This window comes from Thamnophis sirtalis, unplaced genomic scaffold (assembly GCF_051295495.1).
Source record: "Thamnophis sirtalis isolate CommonGarterSnake01/CBP01778 unplaced genomic scaffold, rThaSir2_p1.2 scaffold_4, whole genome shotgun sequence".
NCBI classification, from domain to species: domain Eukaryota; kingdom Metazoa; phylum Chordata; class Lepidosauria; order Squamata; family Natricidae; genus Thamnophis; species Thamnophis sirtalis.
Window position 1 is genome coordinate 46,928,675 of NW_028261384.1, and position 12,269 is coordinate 46,940,943.

A 12,269-nucleotide genomic window follows, 5' to 3' on the forward strand; every position below is an offset into this window, starting at 1 on the left:
TGCTATCCAAATTGAATTTATCATTAACTCTAAAATGTATTTTTACTGAATATTGATATCAACTGAAGTATTATTCATCTTAAACCACTTTTGATAAAGTGAGGCATCACACCTCAGCATGGTAGACCAAGTTCTAGTTCAGTATTGGGCATAAAGTCAGGCAGTGACGTGCGGTGAGGGATACCGTTGGTGAGGCAAGAGTGCGGCAGCGACGAGAAGCAACGTCCCCGCCGCTGCGTCCGACAGGTGTCTCTCGTTTATGATGGACATAAATGCGAGATGCCTGTCAGACACAACAGCGGGGGTGTTGCTTCTCACCGCTGCTGCGCTCTGCCGCCTCGCCCCCCGCCTCCTCCGTCCCCGCTGACATTCTTGGGAGCAGGTCGGGTGGCTGGCTGGCTGGGAGGAGAAGAGCAATGAGTCTTTGTGCCAGCTGGCAAGCCAGACAGGGAGCAGGTCGGGTGGGGGTGGCTGGCTGGCTGGCTGGGAGGAGAAGAGCGGTGAGTCTTTGTGCCGGCCGGCCGGCCGGCCAAGCAGGGAACAGGTCAGGTGGGGGTGAGTGGCTGGCTGGCTGGGAGAAGAGCGGTGAGTCCCTCCCCAGCCAGCCACAAGGGCTCACTGCTCTTCTCCTCCTCCTCATCCTCCCCGCTCGGTGCTGGGCTGGCTGCAGAAGAAATGTCGGCTGGTGAAAGAAAAACCTCTCCAGAATCACCCTTGCACTTGCGCAGTCGCTCAAGTGCAAGACATGATTCGCTGCTCCCAGATCAGGAGGCGGGAGAATCAGTGCCTCTTTTGCATATTAAATCTTTTGCTTTTTAACTCCGCCTTAATTTTTAAAAAGCGAAAAATTCCTTAAGCAAAAGAGGCCCCGAGTTCTCTGGCCTCCTCCTAGTTAACACTGAGAGCAGACACCAAGCCACTGTGACTTGAAATCTGGTAGCAACTATCCTGGCTTTAATTCATTAAAAAAAATATTTAAAACTCTTTCCTTTCTCTCAGGAGACTGGGGAAGCTCCGCCTCCTTTGCCTCTAGTGACTGCACGTCCCTGAAGTCAGGTGAGTGACTTTGGACAAATCATTCAGTCTTGCCTTAAAAAAAGATAATTGCAAAATACTGTTGAAATGTTGTCCAGGATCACCTGAATAAGTCTTAAAGGAGGAAGGGTGACAAAAGCATCTCAGAAGAAAATCCCAGTTTTGGGAAGAGTAAAAGTAAAAGAAGGAAAACGTTATTTTAGTGTTGCAAGATTGATATTAGCCTTGCAAGGTAGTCCAGACAAAAAGCACAAATAGGTGTACTATCTCTAACTCTATTGTAAGGTTATATTAACAGAATCTTGAATGTCTGAAGTGATCAACTATCTACCACTCTGATATCTTCATTGTTGATTCTAAGGCTGGATATTCTACTGGTTGTCATTGGTTTGTATTCTTTACATTTAATTTTAATCCCATTTTCCCCCTGTGCTCTATGCTTTTTGTACTAGGACTTAGAGATCTTTTGAATTTTTTAATTACACCAGCAGCGTTATCATCATAGTGTAAGTTATTTTGGTTTCTTTCTCTAATTTTAAAATTATGTTCACCTTCTTCCAATCCAGTTTTCCTTAATAAATAGTCAGCATTTTGGGAGAATATGCAGCCATGTCACGTTCCTTCGCCAACCTGGATCAAGTCTGTTTCACCATGGTCTGTCAATACTGTGGTTTCTTGACCTACATATAATTTTCTCATGAGGACAATAAGAGTTTCTGGGATTCCCATTTTTCTGAGCATTTTCCACCACTTGACATGATCAATACAATCAAAGGCCTTTGTACAATCACTGCAACACATAATGACTTTTTTTCCCTATCCCTGAGATGGCTCTACTATAGAGCTAATGTTTTAATTTGTCCCCTGGCTTAAAGAATTAATAAATCTTGATGCTATCCAAATGGACTGGAATACAAATTCAGTATTCCCAGCCACCATGGCCAACCACATCTGGTTGAACAGTTTTATTAATTTACAATTAATATAACATTTTTCTACTTTTTTTCTAATATATCCATAGTTTCTGGAACCATAGGAATAAATCATATAACGAAGCGAAAAGATGAAAAGGAAATCAAAGATTTTTCAAGTTTAATTCTGTCCTGTAAATGAAACAGGAATTTAAATTGAAGTGTTCTTATTTGTGATAAAGTATCTATGTCAACTCAAAGAGCACAGGAGTAAAAAAAAATACTGACTAAAAGATCCAATACTTGCCCCACGGCTAGTATATAACAGCTTATTTAAACAATTCTAAATTTAACTAGCTCACTATAAAAGGAAAAACCCAAAGCATAGCATGTCAGACATTTGTCACAAACATTAATTTAAACTATACGAAGGAGTGAACTTTATAAATAGCCTTGCTGACCTACTTTTATATTTCAATACTTATACAAAATACATATAGAAAAGGAAACACTAGCTTACAAAATATAGGCCTATTATCTTTTGAGAACAATGTTTTATAAAAGTCTTTTCTGGCTAAGAGTTTATTTTAGAAGTGTTTTTTCCACTTATATAATCACTTATGGATCTTTAAAATAAAGCATGTATAAAACTCTTTTAATGCACTGTTTGCCAAAGATAATAATTTTGGAACAATTCTGCTTCTAGGCAAAATTACCTTAGGAAACTGTTTTTCTTGATCCTGTTTCACAATTGACAGCATAGATTTATTTATTTATTTATTTATTTATTTATTTATTTATTTATTTATTTATTTATTTATTTATTTATTTATTTATTTATTTATTTATTTATTTATTTATTTATTTATTTATTTATTTATTTATTTATTTGACTTATATACCACTTCATAGGGCTTTCAGCCCTCTCTAAGCGGTTTACATATTTTTAGCAAATTGAGTCAGCAAATTGCCCCCACAGTCTGGGTCCTCATTTCACCCACCTCGGAAGGATGGAAGGCTGAGTCAACCTTGAGCCGGTGAGATTTGAACTGCTGAACTGCAGATAACAGTCAGCTGAAGTGGCCTGCAGTACTGCACCCTAACCACTGCGCCACCTCGGCTCTTGAATACAAGAACAGATGATATTGTCTTCCATACAATTCTTCCTAACAGAGATGGTATTCTATCTTCTTCACTACTGGTTTGGTAGCAGGAGTGCACATGGCCCCTCCATGCATGCACACACACATCCCCTGCATGAACCCCGCTCCCTGAACATGCGTGGCAGACACCCAAAGAGCAGCTGACCAACATGCTCAATGCAGCTGGGCTGGAGCGATGGCTGGCATGTCCCCAGAGAGGGCTCTGCATGCCACTGCAAGCCGTAGGTTCGCCGTCACAGTTCTAGTTCATCCAACATCAGGTTATAGAGAACCTGGAGTCCAGAAAACTACATTGTTTTTCCTAGTCTTCTGCCAGTATACTGTGAAAGGCAAGCCTTGCAGTGGCCAACAGAAGGTCTTCTGTCCCTTTTTTTTCTCCTCTGGGATTTTAAGGAAGCCTGTAGAGTGTTGTGCCGCACATGGTTTCTAATTATAAAAAGAAAATGCTGAGTAGCGGAGTGTGGATGTATAGATTATTTTGACAGATTTACGTTGTGCAGGAAAGTAAAAAGAAAGTATTTGCAGCTGAGAGAGTGGACTTCATGAAATCAGCAGCATAAAGGAGAAGCAGGACCCAGCAGCTTTATCACTCTAGCAGCAATGCTGAGAAGCTACAACCAGTCAGGAGTTGGTAAAGCTCCTTCTTTTTCTCATCTCACCACAGATTGAAAACCTGCCAAGGCAATGCTTAGCAGCAGTTTAGAACAGCAGCTGACAGCAACAGAAACCCACTTGAGGATGGCTAGATGGTAATTAAACTCTGGTGTAAGCTCAAGCAATCCAAAAGTATAGAGAAACACACATAAGTCCATGGACAGGTGTTATTATAGATATAAGATAGTATAGATTTACTAATAGGGGTAATGGTAAATAAGTGACTTTTGACTGTAATGAAAGTCTTTAGAAAACACAAGGATGATAAGACCAGTCTGTTTATTGCTGGTTATTTCCCAAAATAATCCATTTACATATGCTTCATAAAAAGTATTATTTAATTATTTAAAATGCACAATAAAACCCATGACATATACAGTGTTTCTTGGCAGCATGAACACTATAAATAATTGTAGTATGTTAAGTAAATACTGATATTTGTGATTTATTAAAGAAATAATTACACCATTCTATTGTGAAATTAAAGCAAATACTTCGTGCTTCGTGGTTTCTGAATTTTGCTCTTTTCAATATTAGTTATCTTTTTTGTGCCTTGTGTAAGGTGACCAGACGTCCCTATTTCAGCGTGACAATCACGCTTTATAACAATTTTTCCCGTGTCCCTCCGTGTTTTAAAAAAGTCCCAATTTTTTTCTGGCTTCATGTTGAAAGCCCAGTGGATTTGCTTAAGAAATCCTAACCGGGGCAAGACAAAAGACACCCTGTCTAACTAACCTCTCTCTCTCTGTCTCAGTACTTTCATTGAAGATATTAAAACTTTAAGGCAAGGAAACTGACACCCCCCGCCCTGCCCTTGCTCACTTTTATAAGAAAAAAATGATCTAGTACCATAGAGCTGCAGGAAATGGCTAGAGAGGGGAGCGACTGTTATTTCCTGGATTATCTGGAGAGGAGGGGCACGGAGGTTGGATGACTCCTCCAAAATGGTGGCAAAGTTTCTTTAAAAAATATTTCCCTGACTAATTTCACCATTTCAATTTGCTCAGTTCTTTGTATTAACATTTATATCATTTTGGATTGACTTGGAGTTTCTGCCTGCTGGTAAGTGAACTGGGGTTTTTTTCTTTTATTTTTTTAATGCATTTTAAAATAATGTAGGTTTTTAAAAATGTTCAGCTGCTGTTTTTTTATTCAAAACAATATGTGTTACACTATGATGTGCCAAGGAAAAATCATTAAAAAAAAACCCTGAAAGAACAAAAGGTTTTTTTTGGGGGGGGGGTATTTTCCTGATCAAAACTATAATTGTTTCTGCATGACACCCTTAATCACCAATAGCCAACTACACTTCATTCTAAATAGTTTTATTTCCTTTATTGTATGTGATTACTGAAGTCCAAAAATTGAGTTAATTGGATAAACTCAGCTCCACAATTTACTAAATATACAGTTACAGGAATTTCATGTGCTGTCTCTTAGGGTTTATTGAACATAGGAGAATAATATGACAGGGATTTGGTGTAAAATAAGCTTTTTTAATGAATTCAAAATCAACGCAGCAGACAAGACATGGGAGTGAACATAATACACACTTTAACAATATTTTTTTCTTTTAGCTATCAAATACTGCAGCAAGTGTGTCAGTAATAATAGCAAGACAGGCATAGGATTTTCCAGCCAGGTTAATTCTACTTTTTATGGTTTTGATGTTGTATTTAATTTTATCTGTATTAGAAACTTATGAAGGTTGTGCAACATTTTGAGGTGATATAGAGTATGTAAAGGCATGAATACAGTAGAACCTCTGATCACAACCATAATTCATTCCATAACTTTGGTCGCAAACTGATTTGGTCATGAATCAAACCTAATTTTGGAAATTTGGTGCTTACAAAAAAAATGATGCAGAAGGGGAAATCAGCAGCAGGGGTGGGGGGAATGTGAATATTTTGGTCAGGAGCGTTCGTGACCAGAGGTTCTACTGTATAACATCTTCACTTAAGACTTAAGATTCACTTAAGATATAACATCTTCACTTAAGATTCACTTAAGATATAACATCTTCACTTAAGATTCACTTAAGAACTGTGGCAAGAAAGGTGGTATAGTGACCAAAGTTACAATGGCATTGAAAAAAGTGACTGATGATCATTTTTCACACTTAGCGACCATTTTCACACTTAGCGACCGTTGCAGCATCCTCATGGTCACATGATCAAAATTTTGATGTTTGGCAACAGTTACAATTTATATTTGTAAATTGTAGTTATCTTGAAATAAAAAAACATTACAATTTTTTTTTTTTGCGTTGTATGAAAATTTTTGTTGCTCCATATAAAATTTTTAATCAAGCACCCCCCCCCCCGCCACCCAGTAAAAGGTGTCCCTCTTTACCAGTCTGAAAATCTGGTCACCTTAGCCTTGTGTTATGGAAAGAAAATAAAATTTCCAGGGCTGGGCATACTTTAAAATTCAGACGTAATTAAGGTTTCATGAAAGAACTTCACTCATGAAAATTAATGTGGTTCCCAAAAGTCATTTTAAGGCTGTTTTTTAAATAATCCATTTGGTTCTATTTTTCAAATTTTAGGAACAGCATTATAATATAGAAATAACAGTTTATAGATTAATACTATTGTGATTTGACAAATCATAGCTAAGTACAAATGGGCCTAACAGTCTATGAAATAAGCCAGTGCTACTATTTTACACTCAGTTTCTCTTCCATGTCTGCTACTGTATCTGGATTATATTACTCATGTAAAGGTCACTTGACAAATTTATATCAATAAGCGCATTAGTAACTTCCACATTTTAAAAAATGACCTCATATTACTGAGCCAGAGAAATTGTGCTTTAGTTGTGTTGATTATGCTTTCAGTGAACAAATATTTTTATTTCATTTAACATCTGATGTAAATAAATAAGGAGATCATTTTCTCCTGAATTTTTCATTTTAAATCAAGTATTGGAATAAACAGTGTTTTGTTTGGAGTAGGGAGATATTTTCCTGCGGTTCACCGACAAAACCGCGCCCGACTAAACCGCGTCGCTGATGTCATCAACAGGGCGACAACAGCATGGAGACAGAAGCACGCTGTAAACCCTAAACCTAAAATTAACCCCTAAACCTAACCCCCCTAAACCTAATCCTAAACCTAACCCTAAACCTAACCCTTAACCTAACCCTAAACCTAACCCTTAACCTAAACCTAAACCTAACCCTTAACCTAACCCTAACCCTAACCCTTAACCTAACCCTAAAGCTAATCCTAAAGCTAACCATAAAGCTAACCCTAAACCTAACCCTTACCTTAAATTGAATCAGCTTGCTTTAAAGCGCCCTTCTTTCTCCACACTGGCTGTTGTCGCCCTGTTGATGACGTCAGCAATGCAGTTTAGTCGGGCGCGGTTTAGTCGAGCGCGGTTTTGACAGTTTGCTGCCTGTGAGATGCTGGTGAAGTCATTCTGCCATATGAAACTTAAAATACTTCTCAACAGCTTTCGCAAAAGAATGCATACAATGATAAACCAAATAATTATATCACTTTCACCATAGCTGAAAACTATGACCTGAAGTACTGTGTTTCCCTGAAAGTAAGACCTGATCTTATATGTTTTGGGCCTCTAAATAAGCACTAGGGGCTATTTTCAGGGAAACATGATTTCAGGATGATTAACCTGGCTGGGTGCCTTGCCCCCCAGCACATGCAAAAGAGGCAGCAAATGCACAGGGACCAATGGTATCTGATAGCAGCTGCAGCCCACTAGTCCCTTAGTCAATGCACTCTGGGGCAGCTCAGTTCACACAGTGCAGGAGAGTTGATTCCCTGTCCAAATAGCAGACGGAGGCAAAGGGGTGGCGGGGGGAAGCTATCTAGATGTGCCATGGGAAATCTGAGTGTTGATGGGCCAGAGCAGGCAGCCAACCATGGGAGGTTCATCTTCACATGGTGGCATCAGCAGCTCATAGAGGCAGAAGCATGGAGCAGAAAGCAGGTGATCCCAAAGTGCCGTGCTGACTCTCTGTGCTGATATTGACTCTCAGCTTTTCCATGGCCTGTGCAGCATGTCCGGATTGCCTACTTCTGCCTCCATCTACTGCCTCTGCTGCTATTCAAAGATGAGTCTCCCACAACCACCAGCCCATTGATTCTTGACTTTTCAGTGAACTGTGAGGCCCATCTAGACCATGTGCCAACTCCCCCCTCTGTCTCCACCTCCTGCTTGGACAGGTAATCAACTCACCTATACTGCACAGGCTGCAGCTGCAGCTGGATACTACCAGCCTGCACACACTAGCCACTTTCTGTGCTGGACATGTCCACCCTCCTTCATTAGGACTTATTGTTTGGGTAGAGTTTATATTAGGCGCATGGTTAAAAATCAGGCTAGGACTTATTTTCAGGGTAAGTCTTATTTATGGGTTAACAGGGTAATTCCTTCATTTTACCTAATGACAAGACCTAGTTTTTTCTGCAATAATAATGCCTTTAAATATTAGTAAATGAAAAAGACTGTATTGACACAATAGCTGTGGTGAACAGGTGGATATGTCTGTGTCCTGTTGATGCTTTTGAATTTTAGCTCCCAGCAGCCTAACCAACTGTGAATTATCATTCAAAACTTTCCCAATTTGGCTGCCTTTCAAATGTGGAAAATTGCAGTACTTTTCAGCCAGCATGACCTTTAATAATGTTAGCTAGGTAACTCTGAGTATACAAGTTCACATATCTAGACAGTGTCCAAGTTGATCATATAAGAGAGTGACCTTTGCAAGTTGGCAAAGGCTGACCATTTGTTTATAACGAAGAGCCTATTTCTATTGCAGTATACCAAAGATAAATACCAAATATACTTATCTAGAATCAACTATTGTGAGCAATGGTTATATGAATGACATATGTACTTTGCAATCTGCTAGATTCAAGAGAGACTGCAATCATTAGGAAGTATTCCTACACCACTGATGTGCTTAATTTTCTATATAATTTATTTCTATTTCATTATTGTGTTTGATTGTTCTTCCTTTTACTGCGTAAATTATATTCTCATCAACACATACGCACATACATATGTGCTTTTCTTTTCTATCTGTAGACATATGGTCTATTATTTATTTAGCCAATCCACACATATTCGCATTTTTGATGAATGCAGTACTACTATTAAATTCATTTATCAGTCATATGTACTAAAAGGAGATAGAATAATAGCAATATGATCTATCAAAACCATTTCCCCAATTTACTAAATGCACTATGCTTTTATTTCATATGAAAGATGATGGGGAAAGGAGGGAGAATCTGGCTGCTTGTTAGACAGACTCTATCTCTATCTTTTGTCTACTGCTAAATTTTCTAACTTTCAGTATATAATTATTTGTAATGGTTTGTCACAATACATACTGTGATCATCTGCCTGGGAATGCACAGCAGTAGTTTTAGAAACATACCTTTCATGTAGTTAGAAATAATTAAGCTTCCGCACTTTAATGTGTTTTATTTTAAAGCATGATTTCAAAGACTGTATCTAATTACACTGTTTTAATTTTATCAAAATTATAGTTAAAATTTACTGTTCTAACTTCTTGTCTTAAATTAGGATGCTCATTATTCACTGAGGATTATATAATTATCAAATGAATACAAACAAATGTCCAGAATATTATTTACATAACCAGCTGTGCTTCTTTTTAAAACTGATAGACAAACAACAATCTCTGTAATAAAGCTGATTGTTTCATTGATTTGTAAAAAAAACAAAAAACATTTGCATATCCTTTCCCATTAAAAAAATCCTGGAGTAGGTTAGAGTGTTTTATGTATTCTCTCAAAGTAGATATCTTCCCATATCAAGAAACGTAATATTTGTGACAAATCAATGATTCTTTTGCTTTTGGTTAGTTATAGAACATGCTATAGAACAGCTGGACATAGCAGAAATCAACTACTAGCTAAGGATTCATTATCCTCCAGTCATTCTCCAACAAAAACTATTGTTTCAATATGGAAACATAGTTTAAAAAATGCAGCTCATGCTTCTTCTTCTTTTGGGGGGCGGGGTGCTCAGAACTGCCCAAATCTGATTATATTTCTTAATCCACTTAAACCTAGCTTTTCTATCAAGCTTTTTAAAGCCTAATATTGCCTTTTAGTTAGATGCAGTTGCTCTTATTTTCATTATATGTATCCTATTGCTTTGTAACCTGTTTTGACGCCTCTGGAAATAGACAGGATTTTAACTGTGCAACAAATAAATACTAAATGAGCCTAAATCCAGATTTCTAAAACCTCTGAAAATATCTGTTATGGGAGCTTTTAGGTATATCCAAGTCAAGACTTAGGCAGTTTATGAGTTCCAACTGTATCTAGTCCTTTGGCTATCCCTACAAAGTCCATGTGAGATGAATTTGAAATTAGAAATCAAATATAAAGAAGCAAATTGCAGGGAGTGAGAGAAGAAGCTGAGTCAGGTCCAGCTCTGTGCAGTCACCATGTTCTCCTTAAGTCAGTTGTCAACCAAGGGCAAGGAGAGAAAACTTTGAGAAGGGAATGACCATGTGAAAGCCTTGCAGGTGAGTGCGCAGTGAAGCTACTGTTCGGTACTCCCTAAAAGGTCAGTTTCTCATGAGGTTCCTTGCAAAAATTAATTGCCCACTTCTGCCCAAGTCAGGATGCAAGTAAACTAGTATAATAACATCCCTAGGCAACACACATACCCTTCTTTCCCCAAAATAAGACCTGGTCTTATTTTTATACCAGTGCCACCACCATAAGGCGGGGAGGAGGTGGAGGTCCCCCATGCCCCATGCCCCGGCTTACCTCAGGGCCCTGCAGCCAGGCCACCAATGCCCCAATACCTGCCTTGCCTTTTGGTGGCAGCTCCAGCAGCGCTGTCCAGCAAGACCCCACTAGTCTACTTCTGCTTGTTTATGGCCACTATGGAGCAGAGGGCCGAGTAATGTATCAGTGCCACAGCCACGAGCTGAGACAGGTGTTGGGTGTGGGTGGCCTGGCTATAGGGGCCCTGAGATAACTCAGTGCAGAATGGGGCATGCCTACCCTCCTGCCTCATCCCGTGGCTGGGGAACTGCAAGCAACCAGATGGTATGGCCAGAGTATGGCTGCACAGGCTCTTAAGTAGGGCTTAATTTGGAGGTAGGGCTTATATTAGGTAAATGTGTAAAAAACATGCTAGAGCTTATTTTTGGGATAGGTCTCATTCTGGGGGAAACAGGATACAAGCATTCAGTGTCTTATACTGACTGCTTACCCTAACTCTATTCCTCCTCACTGCTGCTCTACCTCCAAGTTACTGCTCTTCCAACCATTACTCCTTATGGTCCTACTACTGGATGAAAGTATCTTTTTCTAGCTATTTTAGTCTGCTTCTAGCTATTTTATTTCTGCACACAAACACACATCTTCTTCCCTATCTTCCACTTTCCAACTCCAATACCCCCAGCTGTCTCTCAGCTCAACTTCTGTAACCAATATTGCTCTGCTAGCTGGGAGAAGGCTAAAAGAGGCAGCAAAACAGCAGCACAGTACTTGTTGTTTTCTGGGTAGCCTGTCCTCTCATGTCTTAAAACAGCTATTACAATAACATTTTGAAAAACAAGTTGAAGCATAGAAAGTTTATAATTTAGAATATTTTTTATATTCCACAGAATTGCTTCTTTCAGCTCTTCCGTCTCAGTGCTGACTTTTCATGATCTTGTTCTGCAAAGCCAGCCAACCATTGGGGAAAGTGAAGTACTGGCCTTAGACAATAGATTCTAGTAGATAGTGTTACTAATTATTAATATAGTATGTGCATTTAAAGGTTAGAATAAAAGATATATATTGTGTTTATGCAATGCTGGTTTGCTCTCTTCAGGAGTAATGAAAAGCAAAGTTCCACGGTTGAAGACATCTTCAACTAGCAATCTAGTTCTGTGCATCAATATAACCTGGCATTCTGCATCCAGCAATAAAAAGTATTATGAATTTCCTACTTCAATTACTTAATTACTTAATTAAGATTAGAAGTGTAATTCCTTTTTTGCAGAATCAAGGTGAACTTTTGTAATCATTTACTTGTAATGAGTTTGTTAAAAGTTATACAGGCAATATTATGTTTTTCTATTTATTCCAAAGTTAATATCCATTGCAAAACTCCCACTACAACAGTGCCTGGCAAAGGAAGAAAGCAAAACTGGATGTCTTTTTGATCTGAGACTAAGACAATTGTGAAGATTAGGTGAATAAAAGTGGCCTCTTTTGTAAACTGCACTTTAAACATTTTTTACTGGATCGTTCTTTAGATGCCATTTCCCAGTGAATCATTCTGAAGAGGAACTGGCAGGGTTTTTTTCCTGAACACAACAAAAAGAGCAATATTATGTGCTCCACTGGGAGCTTAAATACCAATCCATCTGCTGAACACAGAGCCTCATTGAACTAAAGTGCCAAGAGATGAAAGCACTCCAACTGAATCCCTGATAAGTCTCTTCCACTTTCTCCCTTCTGGACCTATTGAACTACCCAGATGAGTATCTTAG